Source organism: Vombatus ursinus, unplaced genomic scaffold (genome assembly GCF_900497805.2).
Source record: "Vombatus ursinus unplaced genomic scaffold, bare-nosed wombat genome assembly UNPS02014781.1, whole genome shotgun sequence".
Lineage (NCBI taxonomy): Eukaryota > Metazoa > Chordata > Mammalia > Diprotodontia > Vombatidae > Vombatus > Vombatus ursinus.
In genome coordinates, this window is record NW_020954559.1 from 20,154,035 (window position 1) to 20,179,622 (window position 25,588).

Sequence of the window (25,588 nt, forward strand, 5' to 3'; positions counted from 1 at the left end):
TTCTTTCTTTCTTTCTTTCTTTCTTTCTTTCTTTCTTTCTTTCTTTCCTTCTTACTTTTTTTCATTTAAAGTCCTTAATGGCTTGCTTTCTTTTTTCACAAAGGAAGCTTGACTTCAATAGCAGGTATAATGCCACTTTGGCTCACCAATTTGGAAATGGATTTCCTTCTTATAATTTTAACTTAATATTGCCTTTGCCCTTTATTGCCTTGCCTTGCCTTGTGGGATACCACATAGATTAGGCAAAAAAAAAAAAATCCTGTTTTGTTCTTGCTATAGTTAGTTTAACTAGCAGTTGAATTGGCATATTGTTTGCTAGGGTTTTTTTTTTTTAAGGACAATAAATGAGGGTTTCCTCAAAGGAATTAGAACTGGAAGAAACATTCTAGAGCATTCAGTTTATGGGTTCTTAACATGGGATTTGAGGGCCCAGGAGGCACATGAACTTGGAAGAGAAAAAAATTACATTGTTATTTTCACTAATCTTTATGAAATTTAACACTTCATTCAATTACAGATTAAAAAAAAATCTGTACCCTGAGAAGGGGTCTTTGTGCTTCACTAGAATTCCAAAGGGGTCTATGACACATAAAAAAAGTTAAGAACCCCTGACCTAGTCTAACCCTCTCATTTTACAGTGAAGGAAACTGAGTCCCAGATAAATGAAGTGATTTGGATTTGAACTCAACTCTTCTGCCTTCAGTTGCAGTGTTCTTTCCACTACAGCATGCTATCTTTCAAGCACCAACCCCAAAGTATGACACTACCTAGGTTTGGTCTGCTTCCACAAAAGGGACTTGCAAATTCCTGTCATGCCATCAGAGGGGTTAGACTAGTCAGCATCTGAGATTCCCTTCAGTTTTGAGGTAATGTGATTCTTCCAGGCAATTTCGAGTCAAGTCACTGGGGCTCTCTCACCTAGCCTAAAAGGCAGTGGTCACTCCACAGTATACTACTCTCTGTGGTAGCTAATCCCTAGTATCTGGGCAGAAAAAATTGTTTTTGCATTTCCTGTGCTACCTCCACAGAGACTGGCATCTGGGAGCTTGCCAATACTTCGAATAGCAAATGACCACTAATGCTGGATCTCAACTGTAAGAAATATGAGAATCAATTTCCATTAATAAGAAGCAACAAGCTTCAGTATAATTTTAACATTAGTGTACTTTATTCACATTAGGGGTTTGCCCTTTCACTCAGTGCCCCTTCCCCCCTCACTTACCAACCCACAATCCACTTTACTGAGCTTTAAGCTTTGACGGCATGTAATTAACAGTTCAGCCTTCTCTAAAACCACCCGTGGTTATCAGCTCAAGCAACATTTTTGAGAGGTATTTTTGTTCCTTACACAAGCTGCCTTTTATCTGGAGCAAGTCATGTCTAGCACAGTATGGAAAAAAAAAAGTATTCCAACCTTTCAACCACACGGCAAGAAATCTGTTTCTCAATAAAATATTTCTGGAGGATAAATTCTTCCCTCCAACTTTAGGCAGCTTGATTTGTCACCTCTGTTTCTATTGCAGAAAGAAACAAAATACTTGGGAATGGAATTTTTAAAAAATCCATTGCCTCAGATTTTCTTTGTGTCTAAGGAACACTTCGCTGGCACTAAAGTCTATTACTTAAATCCACAAAATATAAAATGAAAGAAGGATGAATAGTTCAATATTTTGAAGGCATGGAGTCCTTTGGCTAAATAATGCCATAGAATTGGGGGTGAGAGCAAATTGATCATTTGTACAAAGCTTTCCTACAATTTTTTTATGGTTCAGAATTGGTTTTTATCTGAATTCCTGATAATGGCAACAATGGAAGAGAAGCTTGCTAAAGTCGACTTTAGTCAATCATGTCATGTTATTGCACTTCTGATTATTATAGGCTGACAAAGTCTGAATTTCTCTACATTCATTAGAAGTTCAAATAGCTAAGAGATCATCTAAACATCAGTTATTAAAGCCAGATAGAATGTACTTTATAGAGGATCTTGGGAGGTGTTATTAAGGGTGGGGTGAGGAAATAGGCATCTTGTTTCCTTTGGAAATAGAATAATGTGCAGCTTGTTAATTGATTTCACCAACTGTATATCAAACAAGTGTAGCAAAATGTTGAGAATCTTCAACCTCTTTCAAGACTGTGTATTGAACTTCCACATTTCTCTTATTCTTTACAATCTATCTTTCATTGCCCTTGTCTTCCAGTGATCAATATGGCTTTGGCCATAGCATAAGTGGCAGGCTGCAGGAAAGGCAAAATAGGATTGGTCTAACCAGCAGTTTGAATATAAATTTGATGGAGTCCAGGTAAGGCATCTCCCTCCGTCCCATAAACACTGCCTCAACACTGATAATTTCCAATAAGAGTCATCATTGCTTTGAGTTCTCCACTGAAGGCAATGGTTAATAAACAAATGATCATTTGGCATAGTCCAATACGTCAATGGATTTGTGATCTTATTGACATAAGTATTCCTTCCAAAGATGCACCTCCGACCTTACCCATACCTACCCATCCCATATTACTTCTTCCCAAATCCCTCCCAAACTAGCTGTGTGACCCTGGGCAAGTCACTTAACCTCATTGCCTAGCCAAAAAAAAAACAAAAACAAACCACATCCTTCCCAAAAATTCAGCAGAAAATGTCCACACAATGTGTTGGGAGACCTCAATTTCTATTATTTTAAGTGTGCAAGAGGAACATATGGATTGTCTATTGGTTATCCCCACTCTCAACACCCAAGTAGACTGCTTTCTTTTCCTTTCATATTTCTTTGATGATGGCCTTTATTCCAGTGTGTAATTTTTTGTTTGTGATATGCATACCAACTATACAGTCACCATAATAAAGCAGTAAGAACATCTTGACTCAAAGAAATTCATTTTACTTGAGCAGAAGTCCAAGAGAATGTAGAAGTAGACAGTTTGACTGGTAAGGGAAAAATCAGCATCAGTAAGAACTGCTAAGCTCCTGTTGATTGCTGCTGTGGGGAACGCTGAGTAGCTTCGAAGACCCCCGTGTGAGTCAATGAGAAAATAAATATTTATTAAGTGCCAGGCATTGTGTTGAGTATACAAAACAAAGCAAAAGAAAGACCCTGCTCCCACTAAGCATTAGACAGAAAGAGAAACACTGAAAAGCAGAGAGGAGGATGAAGCTCAATGTGCTAGTCATTCAGTCAGTCAACAAGCATTTAGTAATCCTTCACTGTGTTGTATGCTAGGTACTTTGCTAAATGCCAAGGATACAAAGAAAGGCAAAAAAAAAAAATAGGTCCTTGATCTGAAGAAGTATACATTCTAATGGAGAAGGAAACATGTAGACAGGTTTACATACAAGATACATGGAGAGTATGTGAAGCTGCTCCGACAATGGAAGGCATTAGCGTCTGGTGTGGGGGGTGGCTGGGAAGGGCCTGCAGCAGAAGATGGGGTTTGAGTTGATTCTTGAAAGAAGCCAGGAGAGGGGAGCAAGGTGGCGCAACGGATAGAGCACCGGCCCTGAAGTCAGGAGGACCTGAGTGCAAATGCGGCCTCAGACACTTGACACTCACTAGCTGTGTGACCCTGGGCAAGTCACTTAACCCCATTGCCTAACAAAATACAAAAAAATCAAAAACAAAAAAAATATTGAAAGAAGCCGGGGAAACTAAGAGCATTCCAGGAATAAGAGGGCAGCCCATGCAAGGTATGGAGATGGGATATGGCGTATTGCAGCAGGACAGAACCCAGGTAACTCCAGCTTTGCTTGGTTTTGAGTCTTGAATCCAGGGAACATTATGCTTCCTCCAGGAAAAGTCCATCGCCTGAAATCTCTCATCATCATGCTGATTGACTCGGGTTTTTAATAATGCCTTCTAAGCTACCTCAGTTGTCTCTTCCCTCTGATTGGAGGGCTAGAGGCTGGAGCAATAAAGTCTTCCCAAAGCCTTCCTTTATAGAGGGCTCAGGACTTTCAGCTTTTAGCTTAAAAGGCCAAGGTCTCCCACCTCATCCTGGGCCATCTCCAGTCATCCTGATCTATATCTTGCCACTGGACCCAGATGCCTCTGGAAGAGAAAGTGAGGCTAGTGACATTGCACAGCCCTCCCTCACTTAAATCCAATTCCCTTACAAGTTTAGGCATCACCTTTTTGATGTCATGGTCCTCTTTGAGAACAAAGGACAAACAACAAAAGAACTTTTAGAACTTTCCATGTAACACTTCATTTTCCATCAGCAACTCTACTTGGTTTCAGCTCTATGGAACATCACGCTCTCATATCAGATAACCCCCTTTCAGCTTCCTTTCATGTGTTATTCCCCACCCCCACCCCCATTAGGTTGTAAGCTCCTTGAGGGCAGGGATTATCTTTCTTTTTCTTATTTGTATCTCTAGCACTTAGCACAGAATCTGGTACATAGTAGGTGCTTAATTTATTAATTGAATTGAACCACTGTTACCGGTCCTTGGCAGTGGTAAGGGGTGGGGATAGTGGGTAGAAGGGGAGAGTTAATAGAATCATAGAATTGTATTTCTAGAGTTGGAAATGACTTCAGAGACTAGTTTGTCCAACCCTTTCATTTTATAGATAAGGAAACTGAGGCCCGGGGAGGATAAGGTCACATAGGTTGAAGTGATAGAATAAGGACTGGAACCCAGTTCCTCTGACTCCAAAGTCAGTAATTTTGTCATAGGTAGTGAAAATAGTCATGGTTTTTAAAGTAAAAGAAAAAAAAAGGAAAGAAAAAACCAGCAACTCAAACATGTCAGCTTCCAAAGCTGAAGTAAAGGGAATAAAGTAGCAGCAAGATTCGACGGAAACAGAGTGAACACAGGATAGCAAATTCTTTGTCGCAAAGAGAACGCTACCACTGTTCCTATTCAAGGCCAGAAATCACTTGTGGAGAAAACATGCTTGGCAGATGTTGACCAAGAAACCCATTTTTTATTTGTTTCCCTACATGATTAATGTGAAGAGAATTATCAGCCACCATTCCTTTATACAACAGGCTCAGTTTAGACCAGTGTGTTTGCACATATTGAACCCCTGTTGAATGTTTGTTGAATTTTTTTAATGTAGCACTATGCAAGTCAAACCTTATTATGTCAGAGTCCTAATTTTTTGGTCAGTCAGGAAGTTGGTAAAGAAACATCACCTATTCTGTAATTACAACTTTGCCAAGGCCCATATCTGGGCAGCTAGGTGATGCAGTGGATAGAGCCCTAGGCTTGGAAAACTCATCTTCATGAGTTCAAATCCAGCCTCAGACATTTACCAGCTGTGTGACCCTGGGCAAGTCACTTAACCCTGTTTGCCTCAGTTTCCTCATCTGTAAAATGAGCTGGAGAAGGAAACGGCAAAACACTCTAGTATCTTTGCCAAAACAGTCCCAAATGGGGTCACAGAGAGTCAGACATGACTGAAATGACTGAACAAAAAGAGCCAGACCAGCTATAGATACTCAAATTCAGTCCCTGTAGCTATATGTGGTACCAAAAGGGCAACCTCTTCATTAATGGACTGTGACTGCTATCAGAGATTTTTTTCATTTATTGGGATTTGTTGTGCCTATGTGAACAAAAGTAGGCTAAGGCCATCTTTTGCCTCAAGTGGGAACTGTCAGTTGGGGTATGAAGACAGCTTCATTCCATAGAAAAGGGGGGGCAGTGTTGAATGAGATTCTTTAGAGAAGAAGTATGCCATGATGGATAGAGAACCAACCTTGGAGTCAATATGACAGGGTTTCATCAGGGATGCTACCCACAGCTATAATCTCTGCTATTATCTAAAATAATAGCTCCTACCTCAGAGGGTTGTTATGAGGATCAGAGGACACAAAATACTGGACGCATTATGCAAACCTAGAAATGCTATTTAATTGTTAGCTATTATCATCATTATCTTTTAAAGTGGCTTTAAGGATAGGCTTTTCCTGAGGCAGAGAGCATGTGGAAAGACCAAGATAGGTACTAAAGAGACCTGGACCTAGACCTTCTCTTCCTATTGAAAGATTCTCTGTTGGAAATTATCAAGTGCTACAGAAAAATCCCTCCTGGTGATGAGTGGACATTCCCAACGAGGCCGGTGTATCCTTCTTCAAAGGCAGCACACTGCAAAGATGACAAAAGAAAGGAATGCAGTTTGAAAGTGCTTTTGAGTGAGCGAGGCAGGTGAAGAGACACTACATTTTGGATAGGTCAATTACAACTTCAAAGTCCTTTTCTGAATCCATTCTGGACACCTTTTAAAGGCCCTTTTATAATCTGAGGGTGGGGCAGGAAGAGGTGACCATCAGAAATAGCAGGGGAATGGAAATTATGAGATATTAATCAAATGAGTATGTTACAATTGAATATACTTTGTAAACTTATAACATTATGTGTTAGTTATTCTCTTAATAGTAATGTGAGTTAAAATGATAAATTTTAATTTCAACAACAATAATAAAGCACTGTGATAGACCCTCCGTTAGGACCCAGGGGCACCACGCCCCGGGGCCTCTGGCTCCGCTTCCCCTAACGGCTGTTACAACACCCTGGGTGAAATCCTCAAGGGTGGGGTGCAACATCCTGCTCTGTAAATAACCTGACCTGTCTTCCCGGCACTCCCCCCAGACCCTGTTCCCTTCCCGGCACTTCCCCCAGACCCTGTTCCCTTCCCGGCTCCCCACCAGACCCTGTTTTGTAACCGGACAGTATAAATATCTCAGATGAAACCCTCGGTGGTACGGCCCCTAGGATGCACGCCTGGGGTCCGTCGCCGGCCGGCTCAAATAAACGCGCTCTCAATTAAAGTCAATTGGGTGTGATGCTCTGATTTCTCTCGGGCGTCCAGTTCATTTGGAGGTCCCACCGAGATCGCCCTTTGGGCCAGCTGCTTCGGCGTTGCTGGAAGGCCGGGGGGGACGTGTTCAGGGGATGGCCACCGGGAAGATGTGCCCCGGCCCCGAACACTGACTTATCCCGTGCGAACCAGCCCGCCCTGTATTCTTCCTCTAAATTTCTTAATTGGGCACCGAGCGCTCTGGTCTCAGTCTGATCGGTGAGTACTCAACGGAAGTAAGTGGCCTGGCTGGACGCAGCTGTAACGCCCTTACTGACCTCCACGGGACGCCGTGTGAGAGTCCTGATTATCTGCAGTCTGGCGCCACATGTTAATGTCTGGAGTGTTGCCTTAACTGTTTATGTCTGTCTTATATGTTTTATCCGTCTGTGATTGTCCTAATTGATTTGCCTCTTCCCGTCCGTGATGGGCCAGGGGCCGTCAAGCCCCACACCGGGGACCCCTCTCTCAGTTGTCCTACAGAATTTTAAACAGTTTCGGCGCATTGCCAAGGGATATGGGTTTCAGGTTACCAAAGAAAATTTGTCCACTTTTTGCCAGCAAGAATGGCCTACATTTGGGGTTGGGTGGCCCCCGGAAGGGACATTTGACGTGACCATTACTGGGAGGGTCAGGAAGATTGCTTATGGGACCCCTGGCCATCCCGATCAGATCCCATATATAACTGCATGGATAGATTTTAAACCCCCATCAAAGCCACTCCGGGTTCAAGCTTTGTCCAAAGTTGGGGTGCACTCGGAGCCAACATCCGGTCAAAAAAAATTCCCGGGACTACGCAAGTAGGAGCCAAGGTCTTACCCCCTTCCGATCCTGACCCCCTGGACCCGGCTGAGCCCCGACCCCCACCATATCCTGTTCAGGGGCGGAGCCACCCCTCGGCCCCGCCTCTGACAAGTCCTCCTCATACTCGAACAGGGACGCCTTACGGCTCCTCCGGGTCCGGGTTTTCCCCCGACTCCACTGTATCTGCCTTTCCCCTGCGACAGGTCCCCACGACCCCCGGGGAGTCGGGGAGACCCTTCATGGTCTATGTCCCCTTTTCAACCAGTGATTTATACAATTGGAAACAACAGAATCCGTCCTTTTCAGACAAGCCCCAAAGTCTGATTTCCCTTTTGGAGACAGTCTTCTATACACACCAGCCTACTTGGGATGACTGTCAGCAGCTCCTGCGGGTTCTTTTCACCACTGAGGAGCGCGATAAGATCATATTGGAAGCCAGGAAAAGGGTTATGGACCCCGACGGCCGCCCCTCAACTGATCCGGGCCGCCGGAATCATGTTTTTCCCGAAAGTCGCCCTGACTGGGACCCAAATTCTGATCGGGGGCGAGAGGCTTTAGACAGGTATCGCCAGTTACTGTTAGGGGGGTTAAGGGCTGCAGCGAGGAAGCCCACCAATATGTCTAAGGTTAGTGAGGTCAAGCAAGGGAAAAATGAATCTCCAGCTGCTTATTTGGAAAGATTGTATGAGGCCTACCGCACTTACACCCCCATTGACCCTGAGGATCCTAACAACCGGAGAGCAGTGGTGATAGACTTTGTGTCTAATTCGGCTCCTGACATCCGGCGAAAACTGCAAAAATTGGATGGATTCGAGGGTAAGACTCTTACTGAACTCATGGAAGTAGCCAAGCGGGTTTATGACTCCCGGGAGGAGCTGCAAGAAAAACAGGCACGCTCCATGACACGGGCAGTCGTGGCAGCTCTGGCACAAATCCCGGGGGACAGGCAAAGCGGAAAAGGGGGAAGGCCTGGTCCCCGGCCTCAAGGGAGAAATACGGGCAGGCCCCCTTTAGGCCGAGACCAATGTGCATATTGCAAAGCTACTGGCCACTGGAAGTCCGAATGCCCAAATCGGCAGCAAAAGACTAAACCAGAGCCGGTCCTAACCTTGGACATGGATGATTAGGGGTGCCCTGGCTCCAAGTCTACTATGACTCTGGACCCCCTGGAGCCAAGGGTGACACTCACTGTTGGGGGTCGGCCAATCTCTTTCCTCGTAGACTCAGGGGCAGCTGCATCAGTTCTGAACTCTCCACTAGGTCCCCTGTCCTCCTCTAAAATACAGGTCCAGGGGGCTACAGGCCGTATCCAAGCAGTGCCTTTCACCACCGCCCGTGAGGTCCGGCTAGGGGAAGGCTCGGTGTCTCACTCTTTTCTGGTCATGCCCGACTGTCCCTACCCCCTCCTGGGTCGAGACCTCTTGCATAAGCTCCAAGCTGTAATTTCTTTTAAGGGACCTACTCCCACCCTGGGGGTCAGCGTGCCCCAGCTCGTCTTGACCTGTCCCCTCTCCGAGGAGTCCCGCCTCCTTTCTCCCAGGCGGCCGTCGGTTGATGCCCCGTCCCCACTGCTGAGTCAGTACAGGAGTTTAGTGCCGGGAGTGTGGGCTGAGTTAAACCCTTTTGGGCTAGCTGCCCACCAGGCCCCTGTGGTGGTCCAACTCCTGTCTACTGCTACTCCTGTGCGGGTCCAACAGTATCAGGTATCCCGACCTGCTCTTCTGGGAATCAAACCCCATATCGACCGACTTCTTCAGGCTGGCATACTACGACCATGTCAAAGTCCTTGGAACACTCCCCTGTTGCCGGTCCGTAAGCCCGGATCCGGAGATTTTCGCCCAGTCCAGGACTTGCGGGAGGTAAATGCCAGGGTGGAGACAGTCCATCCCACTGTGCCTAATCCGTATACCTTGTTGTCCTCTTTGACTCCAACCCGCACATGGTACACTGTCTTGGACTTGAAGGACGCTTTCTTTTCCATCCCGCTGGCCCCTATCAGCCAGCCTATATTCGCTTTCACATGGACCGACCCCTCAACCGGAACGTCCTCCCAACTAACCTGGACTCGATTGCCTCAAGGGTACAAGAACTCTCCTACTCTTTTTGGCTCAGCCCTGGCCTCGGACCTAGCCAGGTTTCGCGTATCCCACCCCGAGGTCACACTCCTCCAGTATGTGGATGACCTGCTGCTGGCCGCTTCATCCGAGACGACCTGCCGAGATGCTACACTGCACCTCCTGCAGCTATTGGACAAGTCGGGCTATCGGGTTTCGGGTAAGAAAGCTCAGCTGTGCTTACAATCTGTTATCTATCTAGGATTCACCCTGCAGTCCGGACAAAGGCTGCTTTCGCGGGAACGTGTGTCGGCTATCTTGGGCATGCCGGCCCCAGCAACCCGCCGCGGGCTCCGCGAATTTTTGGGAATGGCCGGGTACTGCCGACTGTGGATCTTAGGATTTGCGGAAATCGCTAAACCACTGTATGAGGCACTGTCAGGTGAGCCTGCCAAGTTCCTGTGGGGACCAAGGCAGGAAGAGGCTTTTAACAAACTGCGCGGAGCGTTAGCTAGCACCCCCGCTCTTGCCCTGCCAGACCTGACTAAGCCGTTCCGCCTCTATGTCTCAGAATCTCAGGCAGTGGCCAAGGGAGTGCTAACCCATCCTTTGGGGCCCTGGAATCGCCCAGTGGCCTATCTTTCCAAGCAGCTTGACTCGGTCGCTGCTGGGTGGCCTACATGTCTTCGAACTGTCGCGGCTGTCGCGACCCTGGTCAGGGAGGCAACAAAGCTGACCTTCGGCCAGCCCCTTGAGATTTCTGCATCTCACCACCTGGAGCAGTTGCTGCACACCCCTCCCACTCGGTGGATCTCTAATTCTCGTCTGACTCACTACCAGTCCCTCCTGTTGGATCCGAGCCCGCAGCTCCTCCTGGTACCAGGACTTGTATAACTGGTCCCCCTGGCTCACCACTCTACTCTCTGCTATAATGGGCCCCTTGGTTCTTCTCCTCCTAGGATTATTGGTCGCCCCTTGCATCATGAATTGTCTCTCCCGCTACATCCAGCAGCGTATACAGTCTCTGAAACTGTTTGTCCTACGCAAATCCTATACACCCCTGGATTTGAAAGAGTCAGCACCCCTGGACTCTGATGAGTCCTCTGTATAACTTGCCCTTGAAAAGGGGGGAATGTGATAGACCCTCCGTTAGGACCCAGGGGCACCACGCCCCGGGGCCTCTGGCTCCGCTTCCCCTAACGGCTGTTACAACACCCTGGGTGAAATCCTCAAGGGTGGGGTGCAACATCCTGCTCTGTAAATAACCTGACCTGTCTTCCCGGCACTCCCCCCAGACCCTGTTCCCTTCCCGGCACTCCCCCCAGACCCTGTTCCCTTCCCGGCACTTCCCCCAGACCCTGTTCCCTTCCCGGCTCCCCACCAGACCCTGTTTTGTAACCGGACAGTATAAATATCTCAGATGAAACCCTCGGTGGTACGGCCCCTAGGATGCACGCCTGGGGTCCGTCGCCGGCCGGCTCAAATAAACGCGCTCTCAATTAAAGTCAATTGGGTGTGATGCTCTGATTTCTCTCGGGCGTCCAGTTCAGCACATTACAATGACTAAGAAGTTACTATGGCCTTTACTCATTCCAGGCCAAAGACAGACTCTTCTCGAGCAATGGATTATTATGACAACATCTTTAGTGTTCATTTAAACCAGTCCCACATCCCCATAAAACTGTCATGCTGGCTAAAAGAGAATAGCAGAGAATCCAGAGAAATTCTGGAAGCAGGATAAGAAAAGAGGATCATTCTTTCCTCCCCAGGGACCACTGTCCAGATTTCAAATGCCAGATGAATTTGAACTTTGTTGCCTCCCACTTGCCACCAAAAAAAAAATTCTCTTGTCCATTACTAATGAAGTTACAATGCATCTCTCTGGTGGTGTTTGGATAAATATTTATCAACCATCTCTCTGAAAAAAGAGTACAGCAGACACACTTTTAAATTTAATCTACGTGATTGACATTTTTTTCCATCATTTTCTTCAGTCTAGACAATCAACAAGACAATAAATCAAATCCTGGTCTTTAATTTGCTCATTTCCAAAGTATAAATGCTTGCATTGAAAATTTAACAATCTGCTCTCCCAAATCACTCCAGCACATCAGTTAGTGTATCTCTCCAGAGGAAGCCAAGAATAGAAAAGTACAGAACTCTACTTCAGGGTGGGGAAGGGAGAAGGTAATCCATTAGCACTGGAGTTTAAGGTTAAGAGTCAAATCTTTCCATTGCCCCTTCTTCAAAAGACTGGAGGAAGCATTGGGACCGTGACTTTGGACTTGCTTTTAAAAACCTCACCGGCTGTTTTGCTTTGTTTTCTGGAGCACTTAATTCAATGCCTCTTTGTTTGTGAATGGGCTTCCCACAGATTGAATCTGGCCCTTCTAAATGAACTGTTTGCTTGAAGTGTTTAACATCTCTCCGAAACTTAATTTAATACAGCTGCAAATTCAACAAGCATTCATTAACTGTCCACTATGTACAAGGACGAAAGGAAAGGGGCTGCACAGGACTGAGAGCATTTGGTATTTTTCTTTGTTTCCCTGGTTGCCATGACCAAAGAATTCATCACCAAGTGACCAGCCTACTGGTGATTAGGCAGGTCCTCAGAGGGCAAACTTAGTTTGCTGCCAGGATGGTAAGCTTGATCTTACTGACTCTCTATTGTCACTTATGTGTTAGATCAAGGCTTGAAAAATAAACTACAAAAGAGAGAGGGATTGCAATTACAGCAGCTACAATCCAACCTATTTAAACAGGTTATTAATGTTAAAAAATAGAAAATGGATGAAAGAAATAATAGATATCAACAAACATTAAAAATATAAAATAGGGGCAGCTAGGTAGCACAGCAGATAGAGCACCAGCCCTGAAGTCAGAAGGACCTGAGTTCAAATTCGGCCTCAGACCAAACACTTGACACTTACTAGCTGTGTGACCCTGGGCAAGTCACTTAACCCCAATTGCCTAAAATATATATATATATATATATAAAATTAATCAATATATATCAGTTACTATTAATGAGGAAACTGAAATAGACTAAAAATCATTTTGGTCAGCAAATGCTTGACTTCTTGGTTAGACCACTGGACCTGGAATCAAGAAGACCTTAGTTCAGATTCAGCCTCAAACAGTTATTGTGTGATCTGACAGAAAAATTGTTAATATGACAAAAATTGTAAATACCAAATGCAATGTGGACTTCCATTCCCTTAAGGATATTTGTAACTTCAGAATTTCAGCAATATCCTTACATTCCTACTTTTAAAATATTTGTTCTTGATTAGGTTGAGCTGAACCACACCCTAAGTCCCCCCACCCAGAGATTTTACCTTGTAAAGGAACCTAGCTTAAGCTAGATCTCAGCTTCTAATGTCCTTGCCCCCTTCCATTGGGATTCACGGCATGAAGGGCAAAACAACCACAATGAAGTGGTTTTCCTTACCCAGAATGCCAAGGGCCACTGGGATCTCATGACTAGGCCTTGCTACCTCCTCTTTCTCTCCTCTTAAGCATATAAGAAGCTTTTGCATGGGTCTTAGCATTGGGAAATCCATTGTGCTCAGAACTCATGAGTCATCCCCCAAAATGGCAGGTTTGCTTCCCTTTTATCTCAATTAAAGAAACTTTATTCCTCAGCTCGTGGCTTTGATTTATTTCAGGATTTGACACAACCTGGGTAAACCCCTTAATCTCTCAGCCTCAATTTCTGCATCTATAAAATAGGATTAATAATAATAATAATAATACCTACTTCACAGTATTGGTTTGGGGATCAAGTGAGATAAAAATATGTAAAGTACTTTATACATCTTAGTAATAAATAAATACATGCTAGTTGTTTTTATTGTTATTATTCCTTATTGAACAGAGGGATACAATCACTGAGGGTTAGTTAAGAATATTAATTCATTTATAGAATTTTATAGAGAAGGAATATAACCTCGTAAATTAGAGAAAAGCAGTGGTGGATGAAACCATTCTAAAGAAAAGTTGACTAGGGACTCAACAAAACGAAGACATTTAAGGAGCGTAAAGTTGGCAGGAAGGCACCAAATTGACCAAAGATAGAAAAGATCAGCAAGAATTTTTATAACAAACTCTTTTCACCATAGGGAAGTGTGGAGCTAACGTTCTTGGACTCTGACATCACAGTCTCAGATGTGCTTATTAGAGTAAGTGGAACTGGCATCAAAGAGAACAAAGACAAGGAAGGCAGCTAGATTAGACTGATGGTACAGAGAGATTTGTGCTAGATGCAACACAAGTTGTGAAGGCATTGGAGAATTGATACACAAGGAAAGAGAGGAAGATACCAAAGATACGGGGGGAAAAACTCAGACCTTATTAATATGGTGAAAATGGTAACAGAAATATCAACAATGGTTGTATTTCATGTCTACTTTCCCATCTACATAAAATTTCAAGAGAATAATACATGTACACGAGCACACATACACACATACACACACGTACACACTGAGGGCATTCTTGATGAAGGGTTTAGTAGGCAATAGGGGAGAGTGAACCAGATTCCTTGTGGAAAATTGCAGAGATCCTTTAATGACCCTAACTCTTCACCATCACACAATTGACTGAAGAATATAGAGAATGTAAGACCCTACTGTATTTCCAGTTTGTCCTATGTTCATGAATTTGAAATTCCTTTGTCTTATAATAAATTGTTATTCTACTTCTCCCTTAGCCTTACATTGCTAAACCCTGTTTTTCATCCTCACCATGACCTCCATTCCTCCATGCTGTCAATTCTTTCCCAGGCCATCAACTTTGCTTTGGCTACAGTCTCTTTACTTCCCCGTCTTGACCCCTTGGTGAAGCAGTTCAATTCTACCCTGCCCTCTTCTCTTGAGTCTCTTCCCTCTATCTTATCAAAGATTTTGCCTTGTCAAACCTCAGCCTTAGATTCCTCCCACCATTTAATATCTTTGGGCCTATTCGTGTATTGCTGAACAAAAGCTAGAGAAAATCGGAAAACACTCTTGACTGAGTCCTCTACAAATTTCTGTTGCACAGTCTCAATTGGACACTCACCATGGCAAGGCAATCCTTTTACTCTGACCCAATTAATTCACTATCCCACTTATCACAGCAAGTTTTCTAAACCTTTCCATTCTTCCTAAAATATTTTATGGCTTCCCCTTTCTTCACTCTCTCAGCTGAGAACTTCACTTCATGGTTCACTAAAAATTTTGAGACCATTTACTGACAACTCCCTCTTCTTTCTTCCTCATCACCTCACATCACTCAGATGACTTCACTACAATCTCCTCCTTCACCCACATCTTATGTGAAGAGGTGGCTCTTTTCCTTGCCCAGGAAAGCCCCTCTACACGCACAAGTGATTCTATACCATCCTTTCATCTCTAGCAGATTACCCCCTTTATCATCCTCACTCTCTTATTTATCTTTGATCTTTCCCTGTCTGACTACTTCTCTGATGCCTACAAACATGCCCAAATCTCCTTCATCCACAAAACATCCTCACTTGATCCACCCATGCTCTCTAGCAAGCATCCTATAATCTCTCTTTCTTTTTATAGTCCTTGAGAAATCCATTTACAATCACACAATGTCTCTACTTCCTCTTCTCTCACTCTTTTTCTTAACTCTCTGAGACTTCCTGCCACATCATTCAATTGAAACTGTTCTCTTCAAAGTTACCGATAATCTCTTAATTACCAAATCTACTGGCCCTTTCTCAATCCTCTTACTTCCTGATTTCTCTGTAGCCTTTGTTACTGCCAACCACCTTCTTCTTGAAATCCTCTTCTCTTTAGGTTTTCATGATGCTGCTTTTTCCTGGTTCTCTTCCTGTCTATCTTACAACTCCTCAGTCTTCTTTGCTGGATCTTCATCAAGATCATACCTGCTAATAGTGGGTGTCCCCACAAGGCTCTGTCTTGACCCCTCTTCTCTGCTCCCTTTATTCTATTTCTTGTGCAGATCTTATCAGCTCCCATTCATTTAATTATCATCTCTTTGCAATTGATTTTCATATCTATTTATTCAGCTCTAACCTCTCTCATTACCTCCAACCTCATATCTCCAATTGTCTATTAGACACCTTGAATTGGATGTATTGTAGACCTCTGAAACTTATCATGTCTAAAACTTAACTCATTATCTTTTCCCCAAACCTCATCCTTTTTCCTAACTTCCCTATTACTATTGAGGATACCAAGATCCTTCTAGTCACTCAGGTCTGTTAAAACTATAATATGCAGTCAGATGGACCTGTAGAGATCATCCATCAATGTAAATGATTGGGCAGATTCTACAAATGGACAAAAAGTTGGGCCTAGAATAAAATAGGAAGGGGAGAGTGAACCCAATCGCTTGTGGAAAATTGCAGAGATCCTTTAATGACCCTAAACATCTTCCTAAAATCAAGACACATCTTTTTAATGCCAATATGCTACTATTTTTGTTGTTTGTTGAATTTTTGGCTGCAAATCATAGAACATCATAATCTCCAAAGAATTAAAACTGAGTATCACTAAATTGATAATGAAGAGGTATATGGTGGATATGATCAGGTTGCCCATATATCAAATAAGGAACTGTGAAGAAGAGATGGAGAAAAGACTATCTTCACTGAAGAAATGTATGTATGATTGAAAAAGATGACTTTCTAAAAAAGAAGAATAATCATTAGAAGGTCCATGGGCTTTACTATAATCATTACAATGTTAAGAAATAGTGAGGAATGGTAGATGGACATTCTTTGATGAATTTGTGGGAGCTGATAGACGGAAGTCACACAGGATGAGCAAGTATAGATGAGTTGCAATCAGAATGTTCACAGATCTATTAAGTATGCATAAGGTATTATACTAAAGCCGGGTGTACAGAGATTTCTTTAAAAACAGGTAGAATTTCTTCCTTCAAAGAGCTTACAGTATAGTAAGGGGATGAGGCATATACACCAATAATACATCCACACACCCATAAAAATGCACATAAAATTCATCAAAGACATCAAAAAGAGTAGTTGAGACATTCGAGGAAGTGTGAAAGTCTATAATCACTAAGGTTTCCTTTCACGTTTTTGAAAGGCTGTCATATAGAAGAGGTATTAGACTTATTCCATTTTGCGCTTATGCTTAATATCTCCAGACTTTGCCTCTGAATTTCAGAAGCCTTCTCCCTTTGTTTCTGTGCTCCCTTTCTCCCATTGGTAAGTTCTTCCAGGAACCCTCATTTGGATGAAGGGCCCAAATCAACCATCTATTTTCTCAAGACTTCCCCCTGTCATCTTTTATGTCCCTTTTATAGGTTGACTGCTTATTAGAATGCAAGCTCCTTGAGGGCAGGTGTTTTCTTTTTGCTTATATTTGTATCCCCACCATTTAGCGCTGTGCCTGGCACATAGTAAACACTTAATAACTGCTTGTTGACTTGACTTGAAAAACTACTTAACAATTTAAGACATCTAAAAATGGGATAACTTCCTTGAGAAGGGATGAAGAACCCCTTGGAGGTCTTCAGAACCTGAAAGACCACTTGTTGGTTATGTTATAGTTGGGATTCCTTTCATGTATGGGTTAGATCCAATGGCTACTGAGGTGCCTTCTACTTCTCAAATTCTGTGATTCTGTGTTGCAACAGTTATTAATTAGTGCTGCAATAATTACAATGTCCATAATCTCCTATGAGGTCAGAACCACTGACCAGATCGTTACAAGAATGTATCATCATTGTTCCCTTTATGTTAGATACAATAAAAACCAACCTTAAAAACTGAAGAATATGTCTTTCCCATTGACTGAGTTCCCTCATCTTTTGTAATACTGTTATCATGAAAGTTCATTGGAACTTACTCTGAGCAAATCTTTGATTAGCAGGGGAAACTGTGCTGGCCACTGTCACTTTCCCTGCAGTTGTTTCGTGAATAAAATTTTCTGTGAAAGACCAGCTAAAATGCAGAGTGACATTTGTTTCTTCCACAGAGGGAAGAATTCCTTTTAACTCAGGGGGTCAGGGAGAATTTTATGGAGTTGATGGCATCTGATCTGGGACTTGGAGGAGAAATATTTTAATAAACTGACATGGGAGCATGGATGGAGAACCCATTACAAACATAGGAAAGAGATGAGAATGAGATCATGGAACAATGAATAGTCCAATATGACTAGAGAGCAGAAGAGTCCCATAAAATATAGCTAGAAAAGTAGTTTGGAACCACTCTTTAAAGCTATGAATGTCAAGTTTAAGAGTTTGTAATTTTTTTTATAATCAATCAGGAGCCAGAAAAGATTTTTGAGCATGTCTTTTTGTGGTGGCAAAGAATTGGAAATTGGGGGGATGCCCATCAATTGAGCAATGGCTAAATAAGTTATGGCATATGATTGTGTTGAAAGACTATTGTGTTATAAGAAATGATGAGCAGATGGTTTCAGAAAAACCTGGAAAGTCTTGTGTGAACTGATACAAAGTGAAGTGAGCAGAATCAGGAGAACATTGTGCATAGTAACATTGCAGGAAACACTTAGCTACTCTGATCAAGACAATAATCTAAGACAATTCTGCAGGACTTAACAATGAAAAACGCTAGCCACCTCCAGAGAGAGAACGGATGAACTCTGAGTACTGATTGAAGCATACTTTTTAAACTTTCTTTATTTTTCTTGTTTTGTGTGTGTTTTCTTTTGTAATATGACTAATATGGAAATAGATTTTGCATGATTTCATATGTATAATCAATATCATATTGTGCTTGCCTTCTCAAGGGGTGGGGGAAGATGAGGGGGAAAGCGAGCAGAATTTGGAACTAGAATTTAAAAAACTGAATATTAAAACTTTTTACATGTCATTGGGAAATGTTTAATGAATAAATAAAAAATTATTAATTTATTTTTAGTTTTCAACATTCACCTCCTTAAACTTTTGAGTTTTAAATTTTCTCCCTCTACCTTCCCTCTTCCCTCCCCAAGACAGCATGCAATCTGATATAGTCTCTACATAAACATTCCTGTTAAACATATTTTCACATTAGTCAAGTTGGAAAGAAGAATTAGAACCAATAGGAGGAACCACAAGAAAGAAGGAACAAAAAAAAACAGAAGGAAAAAAAAGAAAATAGTATACTTCGATCTGCATTCAGACTTCATCGTTCTTTCTCTGGATGTGGATAGCATTTTCCATCATGAGACTTTTGGAGAAGTCTTCGATCCTTGCATTGCTGAGAAGAGTTAAGTCTATAAAATTAGATATTGCACAATGTGGCTGTTAATGTGTACAATGTTCTCCTGGTTCTGCTCACTTCACTCAGCATCAGTCCATACAAGTCTTTCCAGGCTAAAAAAAAAATTTTTTTTTAAAGATTTTTGAACATGGTGATATGACTGTGTCATTTCTTAATTTACATAAGCTCCTAGAAAGAAGCTCATGGCAAAGATAATAATTAATAGCCTATTATAACAGTATAGGTAAGAGGTAATGGGGTTCAACTAGGTTGGTGGCAGTGTGAATGGAAAGAATGTATTTCACCCTTATAAACTAGCTATGTGAACTGGCACAAGTCATTTAACCAGTCAAGAGCTTCACTCAGTTTCTTAATTTGTAAGATGGGTTGTAATAATGCTTGCCTGTTTGAAGGATCAAATGAAATAAAATGTTCCACTTTTGCTCATATTTTCAAAAGCATAATTTGCTATGAAATATAAACTATTACAACTGTTCTATATAATCTTACAAATCCTAAAAGTTAAGGAATGAATGGATATTTCAAAGTTAGAAACAGGGATCTGAACCTGGGTAAGTGAGAGTATAGTGGTGACATCAACAGGACTTGGGAAATGAGGAGCGGCACATTTTTGAAGGAAGATGCTCCCTTAGCAGCATGAGTTTTCTAGTGGTTTAATTAGGGATGAAGCCCTAAATCCTTCTTCAACAGTGTGAGAATCTGTGGGAGATTGTACTGATTTATGTATGGGGGCTGAGAATGATTCTCTTGCTTACCCTTTCCTTTCTATTTACTTTTCTATTCTTTACCAATTGAACATTTTGCTGTTTGATTTTTTTTTTTTTAATTTCTGCCTTCACTATTAGTAGAGTAGGCACTGTTTGGTGGACTGAAGCTATATATTAGCCCTACATTGATCCCAGTAATCTATGGAAATTCCAGAGTGAGTGGAATAATGAAATCATTAACGATATGAGAAATTCCTCCAAATGCATAAATTATGGTCATGAGAATAGAACATTTCATAGTACAGGCTCTGGGAACACTACACTTTAAAAAAATTGCTCAAGAGAGAAATTGCTATCACTATCTCTCATCACCTGTTTCTCTATACTACCTGACTTCAGCATGACAGGGTCTGTCCTAAGCTACTTCCATTCTCATCCTTCTCTTTTAACCTTATGTTCCTCCTGTTGGTTTTACATATTCATGCCTTTTTCAAAGGCTCCACATTCATTAGTTTTCCTCCTCCTATGTATGTATGCAGGGGACAAGCTATTTTTAGTCCATTATCTTGGATAGTGCTTACATAGACTGAGAATATAGCATATGAGATTTCTTGGCTGCTACATCTTGGGAATCAGAGAATTTAAGGAGGGGAAAAAAAGGGAATGCAAAAGTTCTTTAACGTACCTTCTGTCAGATTTTTTTTCTCTGCAGTTCTTTGGATAGGAAAAAAATAATAAGAAAAGTAGTTCTAAATATTATTCTTAAAGGGTTTTTATGTTTTTGACCACTTCCATATTCCTGTTTCCTGGATTTTTTTTTATAGGTAACATACCTTATGCCCAGTGAATTAAATAGGCCCTTTTTTGACATTTATAAGTTACAATGCAATGCTTCACCCATCACTTTGACATATCTAAATCTGATTTTGGTCTCCCATTTTATAGGATGCTTTTCATAGGCAAAGCTTTTCCTAAACTATTAGTAGTAATGACTAGGGACGGGAGAAATAATTTCCCCATAGCTTCAAAATCACAAAATTACACAAATTACATTAATTTTAATTATATTTTGTGGATTCTAAAATTTTGGAGGAAAAAATTGTGACTTCTCATAAAAATAATTCTAATATTATCATTTTGGTTTTAGATTGGGTCCAAATCCTGTCCCTAATACTTGTTAGCTTTGTGACATTGGGCAAAATCACTTACATCTATTTGTTGAATGTGATTTTCTAGGACTTCATCTAAGTCACAGCAGGGTTGAAATCTGTACACCAGACATCTCCTACCAGATATAAGAAACTCTACCTACCTACTATAGCCATTTCTTTTTGTTTATGATGGTCCCAATCAACAAGACATGATCAAATTAATTTCATCATATTCTATTTAAGGAAGCAGGGAATAGAGCATAATATACATATTTTAAAGAAAAATTTCTACCCTGAATTAAAAGAAAAAATGAGGGGTAGTTTCATTTGTCAGGAAAATCACCCATAAAGAGCATTTCATTTTCCACAGTGATGCCAGATAAATAAGGCAATTCTGGACTTTACAATTGAGGTTCAGTTCAGATTACATTTCTTTTATATAAGTTGGCTTTCCTCCTTCATGACTGTCATTAAAAGTTAAAGTAGGTAACCAGGGGCAGTTTTAGAATTTCTGGCCCTGGAGAAAAGAGATTTCCCATTTCAGTGATATGCTCTCCATGTGACCTTTCTTGAAGGCAAAGAAATGACTAGATGACTTTCTCCTCCTTCTAACTCCACCCACTTCTACCTCTTTGATTCTGTGGCTTTCCGTGAATCAAAGTATAAATGAATCAGAATCACCTGTTTTGTTTTTTTCTTCCCTTTAAATTTCCCTCTGTTTTAATGAAAAAAAGAAAGGCACAAAGTAGATTCCAGGGCCAGTGTAATGCACAAGCTGTTCACTTCATTTTTTTCTTTTCTTCATTTGCCTCAGTCAAACTGAGACCTGTTAAAGACTTGGTGCAATGGATAGAGCTCTGGATTCAGGAAGACCTGAGTTCAAATCTGACCTCAGACACTTTACACTTACTAGCTGTGTGACCCTGGGCAACTCACTTCACCCCATTGCCTCGAGGAAAAGAAAGGAAGAAAAAGAAAGAAAGAAAAAAAGAAAGAAAGAAAGAAAGAAAGAAAGAAAGAAAGAAAGAAAGAAAGAAAGAAAGAAAGAAAGAAAGAAAGAAAAAGGAAGGAAGGAAGGAAGGAAGGAAGGAAGGAAGGAAGGAAGGAAGGAAGGAAGGAAGGAAGGAAGGAAGAAAGAAAAACAAAGAAACAAAGAAACAAAGAAAGAAAAAGAAAAAGAAAGGCCAAGGTCTCCCATTACATTCTGGGCTGTCTCCAGTAGTCCTGATTTATATCTTTCCACTGGACCCAGATGGCTCCAGAGGAGAAAGTGGAATTGGTGACTTTGCACAGCCCTCTCTCACTTAGATCCAATTCACTTGCAAGTCAAGGCATCACCTTCCTAATGTCCTGGTTCTCTTCAGGAACGAAGGACAAACAACAACAATCTTTTCTTCACAGTCAGAAGATTCCAATCTCTAATAATGGTACCTCTGTCAGACCATATAAATAATGCTAAAATTCTATGATTCTGTGATTTTTCTTTCCCACTTGAAAATCAACTGAGCCCTGTTCAAGGAGCAGTGATACTGGACATACAAATGCCTGCTGGAAGCAGTATATGTTGACAGAGTAATTCTCCCTAAAAATCAAAGCTTTGTTGCCACTGTGGGCAGAGCATAATTGTAGTTAGCCTTGCATAGTTTCCCAGGGCAAATACCAATGCAAGTCAAACAAGCAGGGGAAAAAGACAGGGTGGATTTCATTCATTTTACTACAGTTGTGGTCTCTGTGGGGGAGATCCAGCTGTACGAGCAATTAGAAGTTTTGTTCTTAATTACAGAGTTGGCTTGATTTTTTTTTTAAGCATCCTGGTGATTTTAGCCATCTGAGGAACTCCCAGTGTGGAAATTCCCTCTACTGATACAGATCAGTCATTGCTCTATTACTTGCAGGCTTTGACAGCTGCTTAGCATACGGTGAAGTTAAGTGACTTGACCAGGGTCACAAGTATCAGATGGAAGACTTAACCCTGACTCCAAGGCAACATGCCTGGATTAATATCATATTTAATAAAGCATTTTGTGTTGTATGATCCAATCTTTAGGGGTAAAAAATAAATGTTTTACCCTTGATTATATAGTATTTCTGCTTTTAATTAAGTTTCACTCACAAAAAAAACAAGGAAGTTATCGATCTTGCTCTTCCGAATAAAACATTCGTATTCTCCCCCAAGATGTACTGTATGCCTGATGGCACCACTTACATTGCATTTCCAATGATAATATTCTCTTACATAAAGACATCCTTTCAAATAGAGCCAATTATGGCAGGTTCTATAAAGTACCATGTGTTATTTACATACTAACGATGCCACAATATAAACTTTGACTGTGGAAAGTTTCTCATTTACATTTCAGAAAAGGCTTTTAATTGCTATCCTCTTGCTGCATATATAAAAATGGGAAGCAAAAATTGGAAGGAGGAGCAATTTCACAACACAATCATCTCTAAAAATGCAGTGGAACCTGGCTTTGCCTCTTGGAGGAAGCCATTTCCCACTTTTTCTAACTCCTGAGAAATTTCTAAAAGTTCACAAGTTCCAAGAGAGGTAGAAAAGGTTATATGCCTGCCATCAGTGCATACAGCCCCCCATCTGCATGGTTTGAGCCCCTAAGCAATTGAAGCAAAAGCCATCTCAGCTTCTAACTGCCTGCTATTTCCATCAGGGTAATAGCAAGACGATGGAGTCATTCCCGCCCTGCAGGATAGAGCAGACCCCTAGGTGGGTTTAAGCCATGCTGTCTGTCCCTTTGGTAAGCAAATATTTTATCACTTTACCTTTTAAAAATAATATGCTTCCTGTCTCCTTTCCAAGTGCTTGGCCAGCAGAAATGACCTTTTCTGTCACTGAACAAGTTGCTCTTTATGTGAGTACTCCTTGACTTCAGAAAAGTAGGACAAGCAGTGACTAACTGGCGGAGGAAAAGCATTTTCTCTCCTGAGCCAGCCAGGCCCCGGTGGTGAAGTCATATGAAAGGCACTCTTATCTAACTTCCTTCAGCCTTCCCAGATCCTCTGCTGGAAACTTCTCCAAAAGCAGCCTGTGAATACAGAAAGGGGAGAATCAGGTTTCTACTTCTCCAGAAACACTGCTTCCTTGGGGAGGATGATTGCAAACAGATGTCCTTGCAGCCTCGTGCAAAGATGATTTAATTTTTGATGCAGATGGAATGACGAACAACAGATCAGGGGAAGGAGACATTTTAAGTAATTTCTTACAGGTGTCAAGAAGGAAATAAACATCCTCTCAAAGATAAATCTGACCACGGCGTTTTGATACGGCACGTAGCAAAGGGGCTCAACTTGGATGATCAATTTCTCTACTGAACAGCTAGCTCCCTCAGTCATTTCTTCCATCTTGGTATGGTGTGGTGTGGTATGGTAGGGTGTCATGAATGAGTGTGTATATGTGGGGGAGAAAGGGAGGACCACTATATTTGGTTACTCCTTAAAAATATTACTGTGTTCTAAAAGTACTGACCTGAATTTTATCCCAGCTCTTTCACTCCTTAGTTGTATGACTTTGGTTAAATCATTTAACTTATTTTGGTCTCTATTTCCTCACCTAAAAAAAGAAAGGATTGTATTAGATATCTCTACATTCTCATTCCAACTCTCTGAAAGGAATAAAGAAATGTCAAGTCATTACTAGACCTGTATCCCTTTTCTCCCCACCCTTTTTTTTTTTTAATATGAGGCAATTGGGGTTAAGTGACTTGCCCAGAGTCACCCAGCTAGTGAGTGTTATGTGTCTGCCCACCTCTTTTTTTAATGTCAAAGGAGTTCTGTAGGTTACTGTGTATCATGAGTGGACTGGCTTGCAAGAACCAGTCCTTGAAGCTTGCACAGATATCCTCTGAATGTTTCCATTTCAACTACGCGGACATTTTGGGGAGCTAGTGTCTACCTATGAATGGCTCAGGTGCTGGTATTATGTGGTGTTGTAAAGTCTCCTGATTGGTTTTTGAACTGGAAGAACTTATGACTCAGGAGTCTATGAGTCAGAACTGCGTGCACACAAAAGAGGGGACCCTTCCACAGCTCAGACTCTTTCCTTTGCAGCTACAAGGAAACAGGACTCTTTTGAGCAGCTGGATAGAGGGAAAGGTAGCTGCTGCATCTCCCACCTAGCTTTGGCAACTATAAGTACATGGCTGCCTCTGTCTCTCTGTGTTTATACTTTCCTTATTTTCTTTCCTAATATTAGGTGAATAAATATTCTGAAGTGGATGTGTCCATTAATGGACCGTATGAGTTTAGGAGATTCAGAGGTCACCCCGAGGTCCCACTGGTGACTAGCATTAGTGGCGCAGTCCACCAGAGCCAAGAGCACTAGCCACAGGAGTTAAGAGGAGGCCGAGTAGCAGCCAGCCGTGATGTATTCAGGCAGAAAACTTGTGAGCGCTGTAAGGTCTGAAGAAATTGTGAGTTGCCAACTTAGCAGCTTGGCCCAGCAACAGATTGGGACAGCCTAGCAGTCAGGGGACAGCTAGATGGCATACTGGACACAGAGCTAGGCCTGAAGTCAGGAAGACTCATCTTTGTAAGTTCAAACCTGGCCTGAGACATTTACTAGCTGTGTGACCCTAGGCAAGTCACTCAACCCTGTTGGCCTCAGTTTCCTCATCTGTAAAATTAGCTGGAGAAGGGAATGGCAAACTACTCCAGTATCGCCACCAAGAAAACCTCAAATAGGATCACAGAAGGTGGATCATGATTGAAAAATGACTTAATAACAAACAGTGGATCAACCCTATACTTTAAGTTTGAGTCTACTCTCTTGTGTGTGCAAGTGGAATGTGTACCCCAGACTTGTAGAGAAATGTTTTATACC

The 25,588-nt window shown here is 41.9% G+C and overlaps 1 protein-coding gene across 2 annotated transcripts in view; it reads right to left on the reverse strand.

The window, feature by feature from the left end:
* Nucleotides 1-23,654, reverse strand: part of LOC114046291 (augurin-like) — a 58,076-nt gene extending 34,422 nt beyond the window's left edge. For both annotated transcript variants that reach the window (XM_027866591.1, XM_027866588.1), the window contains exon 1: nucleotides 23,533-23,654. The gene's annotated coding sequence lies outside the window, so the exon portion shown is untranslated. The remainder of the gene's footprint in view (nucleotides 1-23,532) is intronic.
* Nucleotides 23,655-25,588: the final 1,934 nt, after the last annotated feature.